Raw genomic sequence first — 11588 nt, 5'->3', positions numbered from 1 at the left:
CCTCCTCCTCCTCCTCCTCTTCTTCTTCTTCTTCTTCTTCTTCTTCACCTCACTCTGGCTCATATCACAATCCATTGGTGGGCTCTCCTCTCTGTCTCTCTGTCTCTGTCTCTGTCTCTGTCTCTCTGTCTCTCTGTCTCTCTGTCTCTCTGTATCTATCTATCTATCTATCTATCTATCTATCTATCTATCTATCTATCTATCTATCTAGTGAAGCTCACTCTTTGTAGGATACAGCACATCCTTTCTGAACATGTACTTATCTTTGTGTATGTGCATGTGTGTGCATATGCCACAGTGACTGTATGGAGGTCAGTGGGTAGCCTTTCGGAATTGGTTTTCTCCTTTCCACCATTAGGTCCTGGAGATCAAACTTGGCTTGGCAGAGTAGGTGGCAAGTGCCTTTACTCACCCTAATTCATTACTTTTCTGTAACTGTGACTAAATACCATGACCAAAGGAACTTAAGGACAGTGTGTGGTTTATTTTAGCCTATGGTTCTGGAGGGATAAAGTCCACTGTGGCAGGGAAGGCATAACATGGTGGAGCAGGAAGCTGGCTGATCACATTTTTATCCTCACATAGGAAGCAGAAAGAGGGAGCAGGAAGTGAAAACAGTGGAAACAGCCTCAAAGCCTGCCCCTAGGAGCGTACTTCCTTTAGCAAGGCTGCACCTCCTAAAATGTTTCACAGTCTCCCTTGAGGAGCTCCACCAACCAGGGACCTAGTGATCAAATACATAAGCCTGTGCAGGATGTTTCTCACCCAAACTCATGAGCTACTGAGCCATCTCACAGGAAATCTTTGTTGCTGGTGTCTAGTTTATTTTGTTGTTTTCTCATTATATACTTGGTGTGGTCTTTCTTTCTTTCTTTCTTTCTTCTTAAAAAGTTGAGGTTAGGTCAGCAGACTGCTCTGTGGATAAAGGCTCCTGCCACCAAATTCAAAGACCTATGCTCAATCCACAGAACTCACACGCTAGAGGGAGAGAACCGACTCCAAAGAAGCATCCTCTGACCTCAACTCATTCATTGTTGAGTCATCCCTTAAAAAGACACACACACACACACACACACACATATATATATACATATATATATGTATATATATATTCATGCTGAGGTTTCTTTAGTAGACCAAAGACTAACTAAACGAGCACACTTATATAGTGTTTTGATAGAGTGGCCTATAAACGCCAGTTGGTCTAGTTCATTGATATTGTAATTAAGAATTTTCATATTCTTTTTTTTTTTAAAGATTTATTTAATTTATTATGAGTACACTGTAGCTGTCTTCAGACACACCAGAAGAGGACATCGAATCTCATTATGGATGGTTGTGAGCCACCATGTGGTTGCTGGGATTTGAACTCAGGACCTCTGGAAGAGCAGTCAGTGCTCTTAACCGCTGAGCCATCTCTCCAGCCCGAATTTTCATATTCTTAATACCTTTTTTTTTTTAACCAACTCATGTTAGGTTATATTATCTCCCTGATGTAACCACCCTTTCTTCTCTTAAGTTGCTACTTATTAGATATTTTGTCCCAGCTATGAAAAAAGTAACTAACACACTCATGATCATAGAAGGTGATTTAAGCCGGGCAGTGGTGGCGCACACCTTTAATCCTAGCACTTGGGAGGCAGAGGCAGGCGGATTTCTGAGTTCGAGTGGATTCCAGGACAACCAGTGCTACACAGAGAAACCCTGCCTCGAAAAACCTAAAAAAAAAAAAAAAAAAAAAAAAAAAATGATGATTTAAATATGAGAAGGTCCTTCTGGTGGCACACATCTATAATCCCAGCACTACCGAGGCAAAGACAGGAAGATCTGGAGTTCAAAGCTGTTCTTGAGACCTGTCTTATCAACAAGTGGTTGGACCAAGAGGGCTTTGACCTAATAAAATGATTATTCCATTGATGGATTCATAATTTGATGACAGTATTGGGAAGAGGTAGAAACTAGGAGGTGAGGGCTATTAAAGGAAGTGGGTCATAGTATGGGGAGGGGAGGGAGAGTACCTGAAAGAACATCCCTCCTCAATTATCCTGCTTTGGTATACTTTGTTCCCTGTCACCCTCTTGTTTTCACAGCCTGCTTTTTTTTGTTTGAATACTTTATAACAGTGATGAAAGACTGACTAACACGATGGTTAAAATTTTTACAAAAAAGCAGAGGGCTGGAAAGATTGCTAAGTGGTTAGAGCTCTGGCTGATCGTGTAGAGTACTCCAGTTCAATTCCTAGTACCCGCAGCACAGCTCACAGCTAGCTGCAATTCTAGCTCCAGGGAATCAACTGCCTTCTTCTGGCCTCCCTGGGCACTGCACACACATGGTGAATATAACACAGGCAAAGTATCCATTAACAAAAAATAAAATTTAAAAGCCTATTAAAATTTAAAAAAGAAACCACAAAAACATCAGAATTTGGGGGGAGGGGGTTAACTCTGTTGGCATTGTCAGTAACAGAGTGGAGTGAAAGATGCCCAGGAGAACTTGACCCAGGTGCCCCGGAGTATTGCAGTAGGAACTACAGAAATAAAGACTTTGGTAGCCACATCCTTTAGAGGATGTCTACTACTGTAGAAGACAGCCTTTGTTATGCCTCGCTGTAAGAGAACAAACTGTACATGGTGTGAAGAAGACACAGGTCATATAGACGACAGGCTGACCCTAAGCAGCTCCAGGAGCTCAGCTGAAGGGAGCGATGGCTGTATAACAAAGAAGCATTGGACATTGACCTCACTGACAGTAGAAGAGCACTTTCATCTGCAGTGACAGCCCAGAAGAGACTTTAGATGGAGACCAAGCCAGAAGGAGTAGATCAGGACATAACTGAGTGGCTCTGAAGAAGCTGTACAGAATGACTGCATTTGTTCTTAGGAGAAAATGAAGCCAATAGAGTCTTGTTGGCCCGAGAGCCCAGAACAAGGTCTGGGAAGTGTTGATCTAAGGAGCCAGAGAAACAGCTCCAGTGGGAAGGAGGAAGGAGTATCGGGAAGTGGAGCTGGTGACCAAGTGAGCAGGGAACCAGTAAAGAGCAGGCCAGTCACCAGTATGGTGGCTTTCAATCTTCTACCAAATCTTCTGTTCAAAACGATCACTTTGGGCTGGAGAGATGGCTCAGTGATTAAGAGCACTGACTGCTCTTCCAGAGGTCCTGAGTTCAATTCCCAGCAACCACATTGTGGCACATGACCACCTGTAATAGGATCTGATGCCCTCTTCTAGTATGTCTGAAAATAGCAACAATGTACTCAAACATAAAATAAGTTTTTTAGAAAAACAATCAATTTGTCATACCCTTTCACAGTGATCAGAATCTACTTGTACATATACATTAAAGCATGCTGCTCCAACTGTAATATAAAAGAAAACCCATAAGGCGATGTATGTCAATAGGTAAATATTCCAACTTACTCTATTAGAAGTCATGAAATAGAATCGGAAACAAACCTAGAAGGTAGAAATTACAAAGGCAGACTCACACCGGGCGGTGGTGGCGCACGCTTTTAATCCCAGCACTTGGGAGGCAGAGGCAGGCGGATTTCTGAGTTCGAGAGTTCGAGGCTAGCCTGGTCTACAGAGTGAGTTCCAGGACAGCCAGGGCTACACAGAGAAACCTTGTCTCAAAAAAACAAACAAACAAAAAAAAACCCCAAAAAAAAAAAAAAAAACAAACAAACAAAAAAAACAAAGGCAGACTCACAAAGTTGGATTGAGGCTAGGGGGTGTGGCTCCGTTGATGGAGTGCTGGCTTAGCATGCGGAAGCCCCATGCTTCATACACTAGGCATAGTGGTGCACCGTGTACTGGAATCCCAGAATTCATGAGGTAGAGCATGTGGATGAGAAGTTCAAGGTCATTCTCAGATACATAGTGAATTTGACATTAGCCTGAACTATCTGAGGCCCTGTTTTGTTTTGCTTAATAGATGGAATATGCTATCTAAAACCAATGAAATTCCATTACAGATTGATAACTCAGAATAGTCAGAATGGAGTGTCATTGTCTTACTTGGTTGTTGCTATTTCTGGGATGAAACACCATGACCAAAGCAACTCAGGGAGGAAAGGGTTTATTTCACTCACAGTTCCATAAAACAGCTCATCATCAAAGGAACTCAGGACAGGAACTCAGGCAGGATAAGAACCTGGAGGCAAGAGCTGCTGCAGAGGTCACTGAGGGGTGCTGCTTACTCTGGCTTCATCATTATGGTTTGCTCAGCCTGCTTTCATATAGAGCCCAGGACCACTGGCCCAGGGGTGAAATCACCCACAGTGGCCTGGACCCTCCCCCATAACTAATTAAGGCTTGTCTAGAGTCCTATTTTACGGAAGCATTTTCTTAATTGGGGCTCTCTTCATTGCTGACTCTAGTTTCTGTTAAGTTGACACAAAACTAGCCAGTACAGTCATTATTGTTAAATTAATAAGAAATTTGGGGTTGGCAGACTCCACTGAGGGACCTACATGCCACGGTGTTATGCTGCATAGTGGAGTGGTATCTTTGGTCTGCTTTAGATGAGCTTGTGAAAACGTGTAGGATGGGTCTGCAGTGTTCAGGAAGAGTTAGCAATCCCAGCAGTCTCCTTCTGTTTGGTTCCTATTTCCTAGGCCTGATCTGGGAAGATGAGCAGGAAGAGGGGGACCTCAGGAGGGGGGTGGCCTTCTGCCTTTTTTTCACAGGCACAGCAGTTCACAGAGCTCCAGTGGGGAGGACAGCAGGGCTGTCCGTGTTAGACTAAGAAGCTGGCTGAAACGCAGGCAGAAACTGAGTTACTTGGTTAAGGGTAGAGATGGTCAGGATCCCTGTCCCGACTTAGCTCAGTCTGTACCTGCTGTACCTGATGCCCAGGGTGTATGCCTTTCTCTTAGGTGCATTAACTGCGCAGAGGCCATTGTCCCTACTGTCTGCTGATCTTGGAGAGTCACCAGCTGTCCACAGCTCAGTCCTTACTGGGATCTGTACTTTTAATTGCTTGCACTTTTCACTTGTTGCATGTGTATCATTATTAATCATAGAGACAGCATGCCACTATGAGACACTTGTAAAAATGCCAAGTGCGGGGCTGGTGAAATGACTCAGCAGGTAAAAGCACTTGCCACCCAAGCTTGACAACCTGAGTTTCATCCCCCAAAGTCACAAAGTAAAAGGGTAGAACTGATTCCTGCAGGTTATCCTCTGACTTCCAATACATGCACTGTGACATCTGTACACACACACACACACACACACACACACACACACACACACACTCACACTGGGTGATGGCACATGCCTTTCATCCCAGCACTTGGGAGGCAGGGGCAGGCAAATATCTGTAAGTTCAGTGTCCGCCTAGCCTATGGTGCAAGTTCCAGGTTACCCAAGCTACATAGTGAGACCTTGTCTCAAAACAAATAAAACAACAACAAAAAAATAAATGTATACAATAAATGCAAATTTAAAAGGAATGGCAAATGTTTACAGTTGCAGCGTCATGAGCGCGTGTGTGCAGGAATCCCAGGACACTGAGTATGACATTCTTATTGCATCTGGTCCTTGAATGGCAGCCAGAATGGATGTGATGGAAGTTCCCTTTATTCTTTGTCCAGGGTGATGTGCATGAACACTTTAAGGAGGAAATCAAGCCCCGTTTAGAATAAACTGTCTGTGTCATCCTCTGTATCCCGTTAGAAGACAGGGAGCATTCAGATATTCTGGCAATTAGCAGCATCCCAGAGCCATATTTTGTTTGAGCATAGTAGGAAATTTAATTTTAGTGACATTTAACAAAAACCAGTCCCTGTGGCAAGACAAAGAAGTGGACTTATTTATTCTAAGTTATCTAGGAATCAAACACAGAGTGGAAACCAGGAAATCCCTCTTTGGGGTTATGTCTGGATTTCTGCGTTTGTGCTTGTTTTCATTCAAGTAACACACGAAAGTTAGTGGTCTTAGCCTTAATAATCCTAAATGCCCGTGTGTGTGTGTGTGTGTGTGTGTGTGTGTGTGTGTGTGTGTGTGTGTGTGTCAAGGTGTGCATGTAGAAGTCAGAGGAGAACTTGCCATAGTCAGTTCTCTCATTGAGTCCCAGGGATTAAATTTAGGCTGTCAGGCCATCGCTCCAGCCCTTAAACATTTACATTAAATGATGAAACCTTACCAGTTCAATGTCGCTGTCTCCATCTTTGTAAATCCTGGTTTCGGATTTTTTTCAGCCTGGCTTCTCATGGTTTATTTCTGCAAGTCAGTGGTCCAAGTGGTCACTTGAGAACCGTGGGTAGTGGAAGGCATGGATCAAAACTGTTTTTATTTCTCTGCATTCAGTGTTACGTGCTGCCTGCTCTGCTCTCTGCTTGTCACACCAGCACCTGGGGAGTCTTCCTTAACTCTCTTCTATTTTTCTGGAGATTTCCGAAAACGACGGTGAAGCTTTAATCTAATTTCTGTCACAGAGTTGAAGTGGGTTTATCTTGATGTTACCCTTCAGGGCATTGCCCCTGCTCTGAATTCTACCTCTGTGGAACCTTATGAGACATCTTCACTTTGTTCTGGAGACTGCTGTTGCAGATGCCGCGTCCTGGGGGGCCATTAATCGGCTTCTAGATGACAATGTTTTGCTACTTTTCTCTTTCCGATGCTGTGTTTAATGGCCTTTAAATGCTTTACTAATCCCTTGCGTGGTGTTATTTTCATCTAAGAAACAGTTTCTGAGAAACCAATTTCTAGGAGAAGCCAGGGCTGGAGCTTTCCCTCGTTCTCAGGAAGACAGTCTGGGGAAAGCCAGAGCTGGCAATGGCAGAAGTGCACTTGCCTAGTCACCTTTAATTAGGTTTCTGGTAGGAACAAGAGGATGCATGAAGGAAGAGGCCACATGCAGCTGGCATATGAATGCCTGCATAGCATCCTTTGCCTGGGAACAGAAGACCTTCAACTAAACTATATGGCTATAGGCACAGGAAGAAGCAAGGCCAACCTAAGTTAGAGGGGGTTTGTTAGAAAGCTGGGGGTTCTCAACACCAACTGGAGGTTAAGAAAAGTAAGAGGAGGGACTGGGGGAACAATAAGCTGAAGAGAAAAGATGACTGTGAAAATGTAATGTTCATTACATTATCTACTTATCTATCTGATATCAATTATCTGATTGATAACCCTTCTTCTGATATAAAATTCAGAAAGGGAACATCCAGGTAGCCAAGTGGTTACTGAAGCAGGGATGGAGGGGGTGGAAACATCCCAGAGCAGTCTTACACGAGCATGTGGACAGAAGTGACCCCTCTCCACTACCCCGCTAATCTCCTACCTGGCTTTACCTCTGGCCGAGCTCCATGGAAACTAGAGGTAATGTGCCCTCCCATGTAATCTACACAGATCTGCCAGGGAACAAGTCGACAGTTCTGAAGTCCTGATCTTCCATCTATGGGAAATGATTTTAATCCCTCCTTCCTTCTCTTCCCCACATGCTTGCCTTTCCCTAGCCCTCCAAGCAGATCTTTGTACCATTGGCTAAATCTTTATGTGTTGTTTGCAACAGTTTACAAATAGTTATAAATACAGCACATCTATGAATTATATTTTCTCTTTCATTTTTTCTCCTTCTAGTTTGTTTGCTAGTTTTTAATTCTGATTTTTGACACATTTCTGAGCTTCATTTCTGAAGCTACAAAGCTTCAGAAGCACTCAGCCCCATCAGTCAAGACCCCTCTGCTGCGTGCTGTCTGCTGGCATCTGAGCCATCCTTTCTCCAGCATCCTGAATGTTCCTTCATACAGTCCCCACGGAGCTCCTTAGTTACAGCCACGCCATTTTGCAAAGCTCCTCCATTTGGCTGAACAATTACCAAAATCACGGTAATTTGGTTTTTAGAACTAAAATGACTTGTTTTTCTGCATTCCTGTTCTCCTCACCCTGCACTGGCACAACAGAGACACCCTGACCACAAGCACATATCATAGACTCCTCCTTAATCATCTGACACAGAGCCTGCCTCTTGCCTCTGAACTTTACAGGAAAGGGCTTCAGCTCTGCCTCATGGGCTGGAGCTGTAGGTCTCGGTTTGAATTTAAGATTAAAAAAATCCCACTGTCCCAGGGCATATCCCGGGAGAGGCACATTCCTTAGTTAGAGGACACTTGCTAGATTAGCATTCAGAGAAAGAAGGGAGAAGCTGATTAACATTCCTCAGGCCACAGGGGAGGGAACCCACCTGTGGGTCAGGGGGGGCCCAGAGCATGTAGGCACATTCCAGGAGAGGGGCCCAGGATGGGAGGTGGTCAGGAAACAACCCTTAACGTGGTAAACCTGGGCAAACTTTTATTGACACTCATTGTCGTAAAAGTAATGTACGAATCTTAGTCACCTAGACACCAGACCTGAGAAGGTCAGCCTTTGTGGTCCTTTGCAGTTGCCCTTGTGAACTCTGTATAAGAATTGCTCCCAGCTTTTGTTCGGGGCTCTCTTGCCTGGATGCGAGAGAGTCGTAGTACACTAGTATCATTAAACCTCATGTTATTACAGTGAGTCCCATCCATGTGTGTTTCTGTGGGAAAGCGTCCCCTGGTTTTGGATCTTAGAGTCCAACAGTACTCCCCTCAGAAACAAGCTGCCTATGTGTAAATACTTCTAACAAACCTCCTACTCAGTGTCCCCGACTCCAAACCTGAAACCTTCCAGAACCCAGCCCTCTCCTCAGTGTAGATTCTCAAAGCCTGTGGAAGTGGTGTCTCCCAGAACTTGGGAGGTTTAGGAATGAGTCTCATTAGCACATGTTCAAGACCAGCCCAGGCTCCAGGGTGAGACCTTGCCTCAAAAAACAAAACAATTAGGGCCTGTTATGGTGCCATACACATTTAATTCTGGCAGTTGGGTGACAGAGGCAAGTATATCTCTATTGACATAGTTTGAGGTCTACCTGGTGTACTCAGGCCAAACAGAGCTACATTGTCTTAAAACTTGCTATATAGACAGATCTGGCTTCAAAGTGCTTCTGTTCCCCAGGTTTCTGGGAAGAAGAATGGATTGGGAAAAGATCACAGGCTCATCTAAAGGATGGGCTCTGGCCAGGTACCCAGCATGTGCCTGTGATCCCAGAAACAACAGTTCAAGCAAGAACTGACAGAATCATAAACCCAGGTAATAGAACTGTGGATGGAAGCTGCATGTGGTAGACCATGCTTGCAATCCTAGCACTTGGGAAGGAGAGCCAGAAGCATGGCCATGAGCCCAAGAATAGCCTGGGTTACAGAGTGAGGTCTTAAGATCTTGAAGTGTGTGTGAACACTGGGACTCTTTTTTGTTTTGTTTTGTTTTTTTGTTTTTTTGTCTTTTTGTTTTTTCGAGACAGGGTTTCTCTGTGTAGCCCTGGCTGTCCTGGAACTCACTCTGTAGACCAGGCTGGCCTCAAACTCAGAAATCCACCTGCCTCTGCCTCCCAAGTGCTGGGATTAAAGGCGTGCGCCATCACTGCCCAGCGTACACTGGGACTCTTTAAGTGTGTGTAAACACCGGGTGCCTTGTGATTTATCCTCACAGGGATAACTTTGAGAGTTAAATATGTATTATATATATATTAACCATGACACTGGAACAGGCAAACTTTGAAAGGTATGGTCACTCTTCATATCAGTCTCACTGGGTTCAGCGTCTAGCCGTCCTTCTCGAGCAACGGCAATGCTCGGCTTATTTACTAGCAAACATGTCTGCCCTAGTTTACTTTCTACCACTGTGATAAATACCACGATGAAAGCAACTTGGGAAGAACACAGTTTATTTCAGCTTACACTTTATAGCCTATCACTGAGAGAAGTCCTATCAGCAACTGAGGTCATGGAGAAAGGTTGCTCACTGGCTTGCTCCATAGTGCTCAGCCTGCTTTCTTACACAACTGGCCCAAGGATGGCACCACCACAGTGGGCTGGGTCCTCCCACATCAGTCATTAATAAAATGCCCATGGGGGTGGGGGGAACCCACCATAGGCCAATCTGATGAGGTCATGTTTCTCATTTTTGGTTCCCTCGTCCCTTATGACCCTAGCCTATGTTAACTTGGCAGGAAACTAACCAGCACAATAGTCAAAGGACATTGGTTTGCTTGTATTGTCCACGGAGACAGGAAGAAAGCTACATATATTAGCTTTCTAGATTGTACAATTCAATCTTGCCAGGATTGTCCTCAGACGAACCAAGCCTGCCTGTGAAGGGGACAACCATGGTCCTCCTGGCAACACATGTGCATGAGATACAAGAAGGCAGGGCATCCAACCTTTATTTGTGGACTGTGTAGTACAAATGTCATTTAAACATTGTCTTTAAGAGTTCAGTAGCTGTTTCAGGCTTTTTCCAAGGACTGGAGACCTGCCTCCCTCTCTTATCTTTCTGATGAGTTCCATATCACACGCCAAACATGGCATCAAACACAGGAGTCATATTGTTTGGGTATTACAGTGATATATTCTGAGCAAATATTACTAATTGTCTAGAAGGTGGGAACAGCTTTGATTGTTCCCTACATATGTATGAAATATTTGCTCAGAGACCTGCAAACATACAAGATCTCCCAATTTGCTCTCCGTAGGTCCTAGAAGGGAACAATCAAGGCATTCCATTAGTAACCCACTTGTTCATGGCTAAAAGTTAGCCTAACACAGGGATTTGAGAGATAAACCCTCGAGTTCTTATTTGAGATTACTATATCAATTTCAGTCTCTTTATACCAAACCAATGTCTTGCTTGTTTTCCACTATTTCCCTCTCTCTCTCTCTCTCTCTCTCTCTCTCTCTCTCTCTCTCTCTCTCTCTCTCTCTCTCTCTCTCGTGCACACACACACACAGAGTTTTTCAAGACAGGGTTTCTTTTGTGTAGCCCTGGCTGTCCTGGAACTCGTGCTATAGACCAGGCTAGCCTTGAACTGAGGTCTGCCTGTTCCTGCCTCCCAAATTCGGGATTAAAGGCATGGACCACCGCTGCCTGGCTTCCCACTATCTCCTTGACAAAGGAAATTAGGGCTCTCCACCAAGGCCCTTTCCTTTGCACTGGATGTCTCAGCTTAGCTTAGCTTAGCTTAGCTTAGCTTAGCTTAGCTTAGATACTTCGAACTTTCAACTGGGATGTGGTAGTTTCTGTTAGAACAGACAACAAACAAACAAACTAACAAACAAACAACCATTTCCACGACTATCTGATCAAAGCAATCTTTATTTAGAGGTGCACACGGGATTGGCCAGATGACTACCTCCCCCTAAGTTGGGGTTTCAGAGAACAGCCCCTCACTGGCTTTTGAGGTCCCATTTATAGGGAGGGGTTAGGGCCGTTAGAAAACAGCTGTTGAGATTATTGGCTGTTAGCACCTGGACAGAGGAGCACGGGAGACTACTGTGATGGTTTGAATAGACATGGCCCCCAATAGACCCAAGTGTTTGAATGCTTGGTTCATAAAGAGTGACACTATTAGAAGATATGGCCTTGCTGGAGAAAGTGTGGCCTTGTTGGAGGAAGTGTGTCCTTGTGGGAGTGGGCTTTGAAGTCTTCTACACTCAAACAATGCCCAGTGTGGCTCAACCTCTCCTTGAGCCCTGAGTTCCCTGTCTTAGAGTTTCACTGCTGTGAAG

This window comes from Grammomys surdaster, unplaced genomic scaffold, assembly GCF_004785775.1.
Source record: "Grammomys surdaster isolate TR1022 unplaced genomic scaffold, NIH_TR_1.0 134, whole genome shotgun sequence".
Classification (NCBI taxonomy): Eukaryota; Metazoa; Chordata; class Mammalia; order Rodentia; family Muridae; genus Grammomys; species Grammomys surdaster.
Note: the sequence above shows the minus strand (reverse complement) of the source record.